The 13,027-nt window shown below is 45.8% G+C and overlaps 1 long non-coding RNA gene across 1 annotated transcript in view; it reads left to right on the plus strand.

Moving 5' to 3' along the window:
• LOC126499323 (uncharacterized) overlaps window positions 1–12,176 on the plus strand; it is a 48,074-nt gene extending 35,898 nt beyond the window's left edge. Inside the window, exons 3-4 of the long non-coding RNA XR_007591056.1 lie at window positions 7,431–7,519; window positions 12,084–12,176. This is a non-coding gene — a long non-coding RNA (uncharacterized lncRNA). The remainder of the gene's footprint in view (window positions 1–7,430; window positions 7,520–12,083) is intronic.
• Window positions 12,177–13,027: the final 851 nt, after the last annotated feature.

The raw sequence follows: 13,027 nt of genomic DNA on the forward strand, positions 1-13,027 counted from the left end.
GTGTGTGTGCGTGAGAGAGAGAGAGAGAGAGAGAGAGAGAGAGAGAGAGAGAGAGAGAGAGAGAGAGAATGAGCACGTGTACGCATGCATGTGCGCATGCATGCTACAGCATATAAGCAGAGGTCAGAGGACAACTTTCTGGAGTCATTTCTTTCTTTCAAGCTGGGGGTCCTGGGGATCAAACTTGAGTCTTCAATATTAGTGGTAAGTACCCTTTACCTGCTGGGTCCACTTCCTGAAGAAAGATTGGTGGAAAGTTACATTTTTCTGACACTGCATATTGAAGATACCGTTTATCCTACCTTCAAACTTGACAAATAGTTTGGCTGGGTATAAAACTCTAGGTTGGGAATCTTTTCTTCTGCTTTAGAGGCCATTTTTCCTTTATCTTCTTGCTTCCAGTGTTGTTCAAAGGTCAGAGACCACCCAGCTTCCATGCTTCCTTCTATATGACTTTGAAAATAAGTCTCTTCAGAGTTCACTGGTTCTTTTTCTCTTTGTTCTCAGCATTGGGCCATTTCATCATGTTGTGTCTTGCTGTGGATCTATTTTCATCAATTAAGCCAGGCTTTTGGCAAACTCTTTTACTCTGGAAATTTATGTCCTTCAGTTCTGGGAAGTGTTCCTGAATTATGTAATCAATGTTTTCCTCCTGCAGCATGATTTAAGGCAGAGCTGCTTACCCAGGAGAATGTATAAAATAAACTGGGAAACTTTAAAATATGTATGCCCAGAGACCAATGCTAGAGTTTCCAATTTACATATCTTCATATGGTAGGTATATTTTGGTGACATTCCTGTGGTAATTTTGAGAAACATCTCTGGATAGATGTGACTTTGAAGCAACAGTCTTAGACTATGATCTAGTAAGATCATTAGAGCAAAAGTACCTAAAAAAAAAATACGGTCTCTGTCATCAAGTCTGAGTCCAAAAATTCCTCAGCAACCACTACACTCATGCTGCTATGCAAGTGTTCTGGTTATGAGCTGTTCATATTTTACATTCCCATGGGTTGGTTTGTGCTTTATCAGTTTACATGTGGTTAGATGTATATCATTTTATAATTGCTCTCAAGTACTTCTGATGATTATTTTGCCTACCCAGTCAGATGATAGCTACACAGAAGGGCATGGTTACTCTGAGTCATCTCTAGTGCATGGTACTGGGTTTTGTGACTCCAATGTTTATATTCCTAATGGGGACAGTCCGATAGGAGACATTTATGCATTCTTCTGATTAACTGAGGAGGCATAAAACTGAGCTTAGTAGTGGTTACTAGCTCAAATATCCAGAACGATGCTTCCTAGCCATTGTTATCTTCAGTCAGTTGGGTGATGTCATGATCCTTCCTGATGCTTTGCTTTAAGTAGCACTTAGGGAGATGACAAAGATAAGCTATTTACCTTACTCACCACTGACTGTGGACGCTCATTCATCCTGGGTGATGTTATTGGCATACATAAAATTGCGATGTATGAAGACGTTTATGGCTTCTATTTTGTTCATGAGATCCTCCAGGACGGCAGCCTTGCTTTGACTACTTTCACATTCCCAGCTCTTACAGTAGCATTTGACATTGCCTGAGCACTCAGCATTTATTTTGTTGAACAAATCTTTATATTTATGGGTAATGCTGACTAATTCTCAGACCAGCAGTTTTTTGTGATGCTGAAAGTTTATTGATTTTTCAAGATAGAACATTAAGTATTTTACACTTCTGAGAGCTATGGTCTTTTAGATGTTTAACCATAAATGTTTGTGATCATCTTCAATTATCAAGCTAAGAAATGGATTTGGGGCTTTGTGCTACTTGACTTAGGGATACTGCTTATTCCCATTCAATAAAAAAAAAAAGGTTTTTGCTAAATAGTTTCTATTTTGGGGCCTCTAAAAATTTCTAGTGTGTAGGGCATTAATTTATAAATGAAAAAAAATCTCTGGCATAGATAATTCAACCAAGTTACAAACGCATGTATTGATAAGCATACTGCTACCAAAATGATTGCTTATTTTTTTAACTACAGAATACCATGTTTCACTGTATAACCAAAGCGACCCTGGCACCCACCACAGGCCAGGCTGGCTCCAACTTACAGAGATTCACCTTGCTCTGCTTCCCTAGTTCTGGAATTAAATGTGTGTGTGTGTGTGTGTGTGTTATCATGCCTAGCTTAAATTATTTTTGCCTGTAGTATGAACACACTACAAAACTTATTATTTGAAGCACTTAAAAACATCCAATTTGGTGGCAGTAGGATGTGATGTGATGTGGGATTCCGCTCTGTATGTTGTGAATACCTTTGATTAATAAAGAAACTGGCTTGATAAGGTAGAGTAGAGCTAGGTGGGGAAAACTAAACTGAATGCTGGGGGAAAGAAGGCAGAGTCAAGTGAGAAGCCATGTAGTCATGCCAGAGACAGATGTGGAAACTTTACTGGATAAACCACCACCTCGTGGTGATACACAGATTAATGGAGATGGGTTAATTTAAGATAAGAGCTAGCCAGAAATACGCTTAAGCTATCGGCCAAACAGTATTGAAAATAATATGGGTTCTGTGTGATTATTTTGGGGCTGAGCAGCCAGGAACAAACAAGTGGCCTCCTATAACAAGGATGCTCTCACCAATGTACATATTATCTATGATGCCATGATCTAACTCCCCAACATTTCCATGATCCCAGAAGGAAGTGGGAAGCATCCAGCAGTCGCTTCCTGTCTTTAATCTGACTTCATCTCCATGGGTTTGTTTTGCTCTTTATTTTCAGTTTTTATTGATTCTTTGTAGATTTTACATCTTGCTTCCTGATCCCACTCATCTTCCGGTCCTGTCAACTTCCATCTTTTGTCCTTGCAACCTTATTCCAACACAAAGCCAAAACCCAAAAAACAAAATGAAATAAACAGAACCCCAAATAAAAACAAATTAAAAATAAAATCTCATGGTGGAAGCTGTACTGTGGCCCAGTGAGTCACACAGTATACCCTCAGTCCATATGTCTTTACTTGTAAGGGTTCCTACAATGAGTCATTGGCCTGGTTTGAGGCCTCTGGCTTCTGCCACACCCTGGATAATGGGCCCTCACTGGGACTCCTCTTGGATTTCCTATTGTTGCCTTGTGTCATGGAGATCCTGTGACTTTGTATCTGCAGGTCCAGCCCCTTCACGTGCTCTGGTAGTTAGTTCATGGATGAAGTGGGTGTTGGTGTGGGCTACCTTGTATTTGTGGTCCTGGGTGATGGCTGGGTTGGTCAGCCTGCCAGCTTTTCCTCCTCCTCACCACCGGGGGGAAGCTCCCCAGCACTGCTCCAGCTCTCTCACTTGATGTAGCAGACAAGAAGGAACAGGGCCAGTTCTCCTGCGCTCACACCCTCTGTTGTGGAATAGTACTTTAATATTTAATAGTCCAAGATGTGTAACATTTGTTTATCCTGCAGAATATTACTTCAAGTATACAAAGGTGTGTTACAATGCTTTTTGTTGTATTTGTTTAATTATGTAAAGATGTGTTGCTGTTGCACCTTGCCTGCCTAAGGCACCTGATTGGTCTAATAAAGAGCTGAATGGACAATAGCTAGGCAGTAGAGGGATGGGTGGGGCTGGTGGCCAGGGAGAATAAGTAGGAGAAATCTAGGTTTGAGGGTGAAGAAGAGAGGGATATGCCTGGGGCCATCCAGGCAGCGGCTAGCCAGTAGACACACAGTAGGACATATAGAAAGAAAGGTAAAAATCCCTGAGGCAAACGTAGGTGAAGAGAAACAGGTTAATGTAAGTTACAGAAACATAAGCTAAGGCTGAGCATTCATATCTAATAATAAGTCTCTGTCATGATTTGGGAGCTGGTTGGTGGCCTAAAAGAAAGCTTACCTGCCCCCACACCATCAGTGCCAGCTCTACTGTTTGCCCAGGTGAGGTGCGGGTCCTGCTCTCCGGATTGCTGGGCTTGGTGAGGGGCAGGGACAGCTCTTCAATTCTCATGCCCCCCAGGCCAGCTCTCCTGTCTGTCTCAGGTGTCGGCAGTGGGGAGAGAGGGGTGGGGAGGACATCTTTCCCATAGCCCTGCCACCCCATGGCATACAGGGGAGGGGTGGGAGTAACCCTCCTGCTCTCATGCCCAGCTCACCTGTGCCCCCATCAGTGGGATCAGCTCTACTGTGCTGCCCAGGTGAGGGGCAGGGCTTGTTCTTCCTAGTGCCACCACTGATGGGGGTAGTGCCAATTCTCCCACTCTTATGTCCCCAGGGCCAGCTTTCACACCTGCCACAGGTGGCTAGGGGCAGGGGAAGGGGGAGGTCAACTCTTCCTCACCCACTCCACCATATGGCGGATGAAGGTGGGGCCAGATCTCCCATGCACATTTGTGGCACCTGATCTCCTGCCCCACCCTCCGGTGGGATCAGCTCTACTCTGCTGCCTGGGCTAGGTGCAGGGCCCACTCTCCTGAGTGCTGCAGGCAGTGAGGGGCAGGATCAGCTCTCCCAACCTCAAGGCCCCTGGGACCAGCTCTTCCTACCTGCAGCAGGTGGTGAGGGTCAAGGGTCAAGGATTAAGGGGCGCATTTCTCCCTTGTCCAAACTACGATGTGGCAGACCACGGGCCTAGCTCTCCTACTCAGGCATGTTTAGGGCCGGCTTGCCTGCACCTCTATCAGCAGAACAGCTCTCCTATGCTACCCCAGGGAGATGCAAGGCCTGCTCTCCAGAGTGGTATAGTTGGCGAGGGGGGGCTAGTTCTCCCTAGTGCTGCAGCCAGTGAGGGGCAGGACCAACTGACTCTGTGTGCACTATCCTTACTGCTTTAGGTGCTAACTGGAGCCATGGACATCAACACTGACTGTGGCTGCAGCAGGGCCACTGACCCAGACATCACCCCTGGCAGCAGCCCAGGCCCAGACATCACCCTGGCTCTGGGTGGCAAGCAGAATGTCTACCTCTGCCTGTTCCTCACTTCTCTTGCCTCTTGAGATCTGCCTTTCTCTCCAGCATGTAAATGGTTCTGCCTTCCCTCCCTTTCCTCCCTCCTTTCCTCCTTTCCTCCATCCCTCCCTCCCTTCTTCCCTCTCTCCCTCCCCCTCTCTCCCCCCTCCCCGCCTCCCATTTCATCACCCTGTACTCATTCACCATAATGGTGCCTAAATACCTGGTGCCTGAGACTCAGCAGGCTCATGGGTGAAATTCTTCCCACGTTAGATCTAGAGGCCTGGGGTGGAGCTGTGCTTGTTCTCCAGAGTCTAGGAGCTATGGATTATTCCTGTAAATCAGAAGATAGATACATTATGGATTTCTGTGTTTGGCTTCTTTCATTTAACGGACTGTCTTCAAAGTTCATCTTTTCGAACTCTGATTGAGCTTCAGTTTCTGTGAGCCCCTATGAGTCCTGCTTAGTTGATTCTGTGGGCCGTGTTCTCCTGGTGTTCTCACCCCCCCTGGCTCTTATAGTTTTTCCTCTCTTTCTTCTGCTGGGTTCCCAGAGGGCCAAGAGGAAGGATGAGATGAAGACTTCCAATTTGAGATCTCTCTCTCTCTCTGCCTAATGTTCAGCTGTGGGTCTCTGCATCTGCTCCTACCAGCAGCCAGCGGAAGCCTCTCTAGTGTCTAGGCACCTATCTATGAGTATAAGAGAATATCATTAGAGATCATTTCCTCGATCTTTTTTATTTTTTTTAATTATTTTTTTATTATGCATACAATGTTCTGTCTGCATGTACGCCTGCCTGCCAGAAGAGGGCACCAGGTCTCATAGATGGTTGTGAGCCACCATGTGGTTGCTGGGAATTGAACTCAGGACCTCTGGAAGAGCAGCCAGTGTTCTTTACCTCTGAGCCATCTCTCAAGCCTCCTTGATCTTTTTTCTATCCTAGGTCTCCAGACATCCAGCTTCTGGGTCCTGGTCATCCAGGCCATGTAGGAAGTGGCCTTAAGTTAGACCAGTCACTGGTGGGCCACTCCCACAAGTTCTGTGCCTCCATTGACCCAGCACATCTTGCAGGCAGGAGAGTTTGAATCTTGAAGGTTTTGTGGCTTGGTTGGTGCCCCAGTCCCACCACTGGGAGTCTTGCCTGGTTATAGAAGATGGCCAGTTCAGGCTCTGAATCCTCTGTTACTAAGAGTCCTCACTAGGGTCACCCTTGTAAATAAAATCCTGGGAGTTTCTACTGCACTAGATTTCCTACTGGGTTGCCTCACCCAGTCTTGATACGAGGGTTTCAATTCATTTTGTTTTTTTAAAACATGAGTTATTTGTATATTTGTTTGCTTGTTATTTGTATGTGTTTGCTTGCCTGGGCTCATGTGTACCACACATATACAGAGGCCCATAGAGGCCAGAAGAGGGTGTTTGATCCTCTGGAATTGGAATGACTAGGAAGCTATGAGCCTTCATGTGAGTGTTAGGAACTGAACCCAGGTCTTCTTGTTAACCACTGAGCCATCTCCCCTGTTTTCAATTCCGTGGGGGGCCTACACCCAGGTGTAAATTGCTGGATTCCAAGGTGATTTTCTATTTGGCTTGCCAAGTAAATAACCAAGGTAGTTATTGCCTAGTTCACATTCCCACCAGCAATGTAGGACATTTCCAATTACTCTGTGTCTCAGTCAACACTTAGTTTCTCTCTTGAAAATGTTTCCTAACCTGTGTGCTTCTCTTTCCTTCCCCTGTTCTTCAAAGATGTATTTATTTTTATTCAGTGCGTGTGTCCGTGCGCACGTGTGTGTGTGTGTGTGTGTGTGTGTGTGTGTGTGTGTGTACGTGCATGTCTGAATCTGTAGCATGTGCATGTCGGTGCCTCAGAGGCCAGAGGAGAGTGTCAGAGCCACCGAAACTAGAGTTACAGGAGGTTGGGAGCCACCTGATGTGAATGCTGAGAACCGATCCCGCGTCCTCTGGAAGGGCAATATGTCCTCTTCACTGCTGAGTAGTCCCTCGGTCCCTGCTCCTTCTGTTGACAGGCATTGACTAGTGGTGTGAAGTTGTGGGTTTCACTGTGACGTTTTCATCCATGAATAAAGCTATCCATTGCTCCTGCTGCTCTTCCTTGTTCTTCCTCTCTCCCCGAGTCCTTCTTCACGTCACAAATGGTCCTCTTTCTGTCTTTACATCTTTTTATTTTTAACTGCTTATTTAAAATTTTCCTTTATTCCTATTATTATTAGTAGTATGTGTGTGTAAGTCATGTGTGAGAATGTGGGTGCATTTGTGCTCTGCTGAGCATGTGGGGGTGAGAAGATCACTGTGTGGAGTTAGCTTTCCCATTCCCCCTTGTGGTGCTTTAAATGAGAATGGCCCTAACTTCACAGATTTAAATACTTAACCAGGGAGTAACACTATTGGAAAGGATTAGGAGGTGTGGCCTCGTTGGAGGAAGTATTTCAGGTTTCAGAAAGCCCATTCGAGCCAAATCTCTCCTTTCCTGCTGCCTGTGGATCCAGATGTGGGTGGAACTTGCAGCTTCTTCTCCAGCATCAGGTCTTCTTGCGCGCCACCATGCTCCCTGCCGTGATGACAAACCTCGGAAACTGTAAGCAACCCCCAATTAAATGCTTTCCTTTTATTTGTTGTTTAATTCTTGTTTTTTTGAGGCAGGGTTTCTCTGTGTACCTTTGGCGGTCCTGGAATTCGCTAACTCAGAAATCTTCCTGCCTCTGCCTTCTGAGTGCTAGGATTAAAGTGTGCACCCCCACTGCCTGGCAAATGCTTTCTTTTATAAGAGTTGCCATGGTCATGATGCCTCTTCCCAGCATAGACCACTGACTAAGACACCTTCCTGTGGATTCCAGGGAATCAGTGTGTCAATCATTGCTACCCACTTTGCCACCTCTCCAGCCCCCTTCGTTTCTGAATCTAGATTATCAAGGTAGACACTTTACAAAGGATTTTAATCTTCAGTGTAAATTCTTATCTCTCTGTTGGGTGTATCTGTAACACCATATTGGTATTTTCTATACCGTTTATTTTATGATTACATATTTGGTGGGACAGTTTTGACTTTCCACCCACTTATCTTCTTGGTGCAGTGTGTGATTTCTGGCTGAGCCAAATGGCCATCTCTCGTGATGCCACGGTGTGTGTGGGACAGTCAGTTGACTTGCTGCTGCTGATTGCTATGGACGGTTCTCATCTTCTTGGGGAATTTTTACAGGTTTATAACTGCAGTGGCAACTGTTCTTGGAGACGTTTTCCTTTCGATCTTTTATTTTTCAACATCCAAAAAATTCCATGGCCACAAATACAAGGTGAAGGATCATTCTTTCTGTTATGATTTCAGAAAGAATACATCTGTAGGAAAGGCGCTGTTGTTCAAAGGAAGCAGCCACTTCCTCCACTGGAAAGGATTTCAGGCCAGTGTTGTGGCAGGCCTAAGACTTTCCCTGCCTGTTTTCCCTTGTCTGAGAGACAAGGTTTCGGAATAAGACACACAAGAACCGCCCAAGCAGCGGCAGAGTTTACACACACTGTTTGGCTCAGGCTGAAGACACGGACCTAAAGTTCAGAATCCACATTTAAAACAGTCATTCTTTTCCTTTTTAAAAAAGTTGCTTAGGGGTGATCAAAGCTGTCCACATTTCCAACTGTCCCAGTCTGCTTTTCATAGGAGGCCTTGAGTTAATCACAAAGATCCAGTGATCAATAAAGATGATAAAGAGCAATGCAAATAATCTCAGCACTCCAAAGGAAGAGGCAGGTGGGTCTTTGTAAGTTCGAGGTTAGCCTGGTCTACATGGAGAGTTCCCGACCAGCCAGGGCTACATAGTGAGACCTGTCTCAATAAGAGAAAAAAAAGTTGGTCAATTAGTGTTAATAGGTTAAGCCTTGGGTTGTTCCTGACTTTCTCATACAGTTCCCCAAAGAAACATCCAGACAGAAATCAATGTATGGAAACCATGGCAATACTCATGCATGCTGTATCATTCGGAAAGAAATATGTCTTTGTTCCAAAGGAAATCATCATCAATACTATAAGCTGTCTCTGAGGATGATTGACAGACATCAAAGTGTAGACAATTCACTTAAGTGGGGCGGAAACCATTAGTTGTGTAAGGACTTTGAAGAGTGTTGTGGATATAGTTCAGGTGTCAGAGAGCTTTGGCTAGTTTGCGTGAAGCCCTGGGTTTGATCCCCAGAACCACATAAACTGGACGTGGTGACCTGTAACCCAAGCACTTGGGGGTTGAGGCAGGAGGATCAGAAGTTCAAGATCCTTGACTCCATAGCAAGTTTTGAAGCCAGCATGGGCTGCATGAGACCCTGTCTCAAATTAAAAATAAATAAATGAAAGTAAAAAAGAAAGAAAATTATTAAGAGACTCATAGGGACTGAAAGGCAAAGAAAACACACAGTATTTTTTAACCACAAGCTTTAAAAAGCAGACTTGCACCATGGCAGACACCCAGGCTTTCAGAGAGTGGGTGATATTAATTTGAATAATGCAAAAGAGAAAAAAGGCTATACATCAAGGTGAGCTAAAATATTTCAGAAGATCAGATTATCTGGGGGAATCTTTAATGGTTATCGCTAAAGGAACTGGAGTTCTGCATGGACCTGCGGCTCAACAGTGACCATACTGCGCCTTAGCTCCAGGTGCCCAGATGAGGCAAGGAGGTGGGGTGAGGAAGAGGCGGGGAATGAGAGGAATGTCAACAAAGATGTGCGGTACCAAGTGTGGACAAAGGTCACAAGAGGACAGGACCGGAGGAACAAGAGGAGGAAGCCTGTGCTCTCAGAGATGGCGCAGTGGAGGAACTCAACAGAGCAAATGCCGCAAGCCCAGCCTTGAAGTAAGTTTGCACGAGGAGACAGTGGACGAGGACTGTGTGGACAGCGAAGGTGCCATCGGCTACAAAGCCGAAGCCGGAGGGACTGAGCATGCTCAGCTCTAGAGGCACAAGATGTCAACCAACTCTTCCCAAGGCTCAGGGAACAGCATGGAAGGGGGCGGAGAGAAGGACAGAGTCGAAGGCTGGACCGGAGTGCTGTGAAGTGGGTTGGCCTCTGTACAGACCAGGACCAGCGCTCATGAACTCACCGTGGCTGTGATTACCTGTACAATACCCGCACAGCATCATGCCTACCAACATGACGTCACGGGAGGGGGAGGGCCTCACAAGCCCCCACCCCCACTGAGGAGCTATTTGCAGTTGCTGGGAGAAGAGACAATCTACCCTAATGTGCGTACTACTGACCCTGGTTGGGCTCAGTGGAATAGTTTTTTAAAAAGAAAAAAAAAAAGAGGACATAGCAGGTGTGCTCACACACTCTTTTAATCCCAGCACCCAAGAGGCAGAGGCAGGAGGATCTCTGTGACTTCAGCCCAGCCTGGTCTACAGAGTGAGTTTTAGGACATACAAAACTACATAGAAAGACATCCCCCCTCTCTCTCTCACACACACACACACATACACACTCACAAACACACGAATGCAATTTTCCCCACCAAAAAATATCAAAAACAAAAAAACCAACCCCCCAAAACCAACCAAACAAAAAGAAAGGCATGAAGCTGGGGGCAGGGATTGTTAAGAGAGGGCCCTGTGTGGGGGTTTGGAACAGGAGGGTTCTTAATTGCCTCAAAGGGCTCCCAGAACCCATAGTTGACTTTGTGTGTGCAAGATATCTCTATTATATCAGACGAGTGAGATCCCAGGTCATTCTGGGTTATAGCATTGTCTACTCTGGCCGGCACACGGGGTGATTTCAGTCTTACAAGTCTCTTTTAGGGCATTTATCACACACACACACACATACGCACACACGCGCGCGCACACACACACACGTGCACACACATAGACACTGAAGGAATGACAGATACAGCAGTAGTAGCTCGTGGGAACTAACTAGGAACTCTGGGGTAAATTATGACGCTTCTTGAGCTCTCAGATACTGTTTTACTGTCAGAACATGTCTTTTCCCTACACATTTGCAGTTTCTTTAAATTTGCAAAACGGGGTCCTTATTACCCTCGTAATAGAATATTGTGAAAATGAAGAGTTGCCATATGGAAAACGTCTAGACCATTGACTAGCACATAGCAGCGCCAGAACCATCCTGGGAGAGTATCAGAAATTCGATCCCATAATTAGCTTGGTAAATTTCTGATGCGATTCACAGATGGGTGTTGTTTACATTGGTGGCATCTTGTCCTTTGAACATTCCCAGTTAAGATCTGAACTCTTTGGCTTTCACTGTGGTGTCTGGCAGCTGTGCCCAGGTTGACACACGGGTAAGCGTTCAGGAAATAATAGCCATTGTTATTCTACTGGGGTCCTTCACAAGGAAGTCAGAGCAGAATTGCCGCTGTGGACGCTGATTAGCCTCCAGGTTAGGCCAGGGCGCCGGGTTCTACATGGCCAAGGCTGTTAGCCGGGTGGTGGTGTGCAATTGATTGGATCCGTGCCAGACTCGTTTGTTCCGAAGACCAGAGGAGCTGGATGGAACCACGGCATGGCTGTGTTCGAATCATGCTTACCCTCGAATTACTATTCTCCATAGACAATCATGGGAAGTGCCGGGTGTGGGTGGGTTGGTGGATTTCCAAGACCCTGATCATGCTGCCATGGTTAGTTCCCAGCTTCCCCGCTTGGTAACAATGGAAGCTCCAAAAAAGAGTTCCATTTCCCTACTTTTGAATGGAGTACTTTGACTAGTGGGCACGTTTCCTGGCCTAATATTTACACACACACACACACACACACACACACAGAGACTCACACTTTTAAAGGTCGTTTTGTTATGGAAACATATCAGAGCGCCGGCATGGCTCTTTTTTTTTTTTTTTTTTTTTTTTTTTTTTTTTTTTGTGCAAGAATGAGTTCAAAGCAAGGTCAGATGCCTAAAAAGCAGTGAGGGTTCCTGAGCTATTTTTGTACTCGCAACAAACTACTAAGGGAGGTGCATATGTATGTTTTTCTCTGTGGGGGGTATTCTTTAAGAACGAGCTTTTTGGCATGCAGTTCACACACTGTACAAGTTGCCTTTTAAACTATTTAATTCAATAGCCATTAGGGTTGGGCTTCGTGATTTTCATGTAGGAAAAAGCATCTTAGGTTCTTCCCCCTTAATTATTATCTTTCTCTTCTTTCACACAGGTATCAGGAGGCCCCTAGAACTCACCGTCTCCAGAAGCCCCTTCCCTGTGCCACGCATACAAATGCTCAAATCTAGTTACACGTCTTACCTGGTTTTCTGGTCTTGTGCCTTCCTTCCTCCTCTGGCTGTCTCTCTCAGATCTTTAATGTATAAATCAATTGGAACTTGTCCACTTCTCTGTTTCCTCTTTATTTGCCGGTGATTTGGATTCTGAACATCAAAGGACAATTATTTTTTTTTTTTTTTTTTTTTTTTTTAGTTTTTCAAGACAGGGTTTCTCTGTGGCTTTTGGAGCCTGTCCTGGAACTAGCTCTGTAGACCAGGCTGGTCTCGAACTCACAGAGATCCGCCTGCCTCTGCCTCCCGAGTGCTGGGATTAAAGGCGTGTGCCATCATCGCCGGGCTCAAAGGAGAATTCTTGCACTACCCAGACAGGAGGGGGTTTTCCCCCTTTGACCTAAGTGGGGATGAACTGGTGGGTAGAGGTAGAAGCCCGCGGACCCATATACACCCGTCTTCCCTTCCTGCCCCAGGACTTATTTCCTCTTGCCTCATTCTTACAGTCAGTCAGTTCTGGAAATGCATGTTGCTTCCTTGGAAGGCCCAGTGTCCCAGGGGACACACTGGATTTAATTTCGGGCAGAGTGACACAGATTCTCTGCATCTCATTTGAGCTGGGAAGCTGTTTTCACTTGCCTTCTCTCCCAGTCCTATGTAAGGCAAGCGCCGCTCTTGATGGCATCTCTGGGGTGGTGTGGGTGTGTCCTGCCTGTAGTGACAGGCCCTTGACTGGGAAGGCCACACCAGGCCTCAAGGCTCCTGGGAGGCCGCTGCCACGCGGCGTGAAAAGATCTCTCTGATCCAGTTCTTCAGTGTGCGGTGTTGTTCTATGGAATCTTATTCTGATGAAAATCACTTAAGGAATAGATATCTATTAAATACC

Source organism: Alexandromys fortis, unplaced genomic scaffold (assembly GCF_014885135.2).
Source record: "Alexandromys fortis isolate MF-2015 unplaced genomic scaffold, M_Fortis_MF-2015_v1.1 scaffold_15, whole genome shotgun sequence".
Classification (NCBI taxonomy): domain Eukaryota; kingdom Metazoa; phylum Chordata; class Mammalia; order Rodentia; family Cricetidae; genus Alexandromys; species Alexandromys fortis.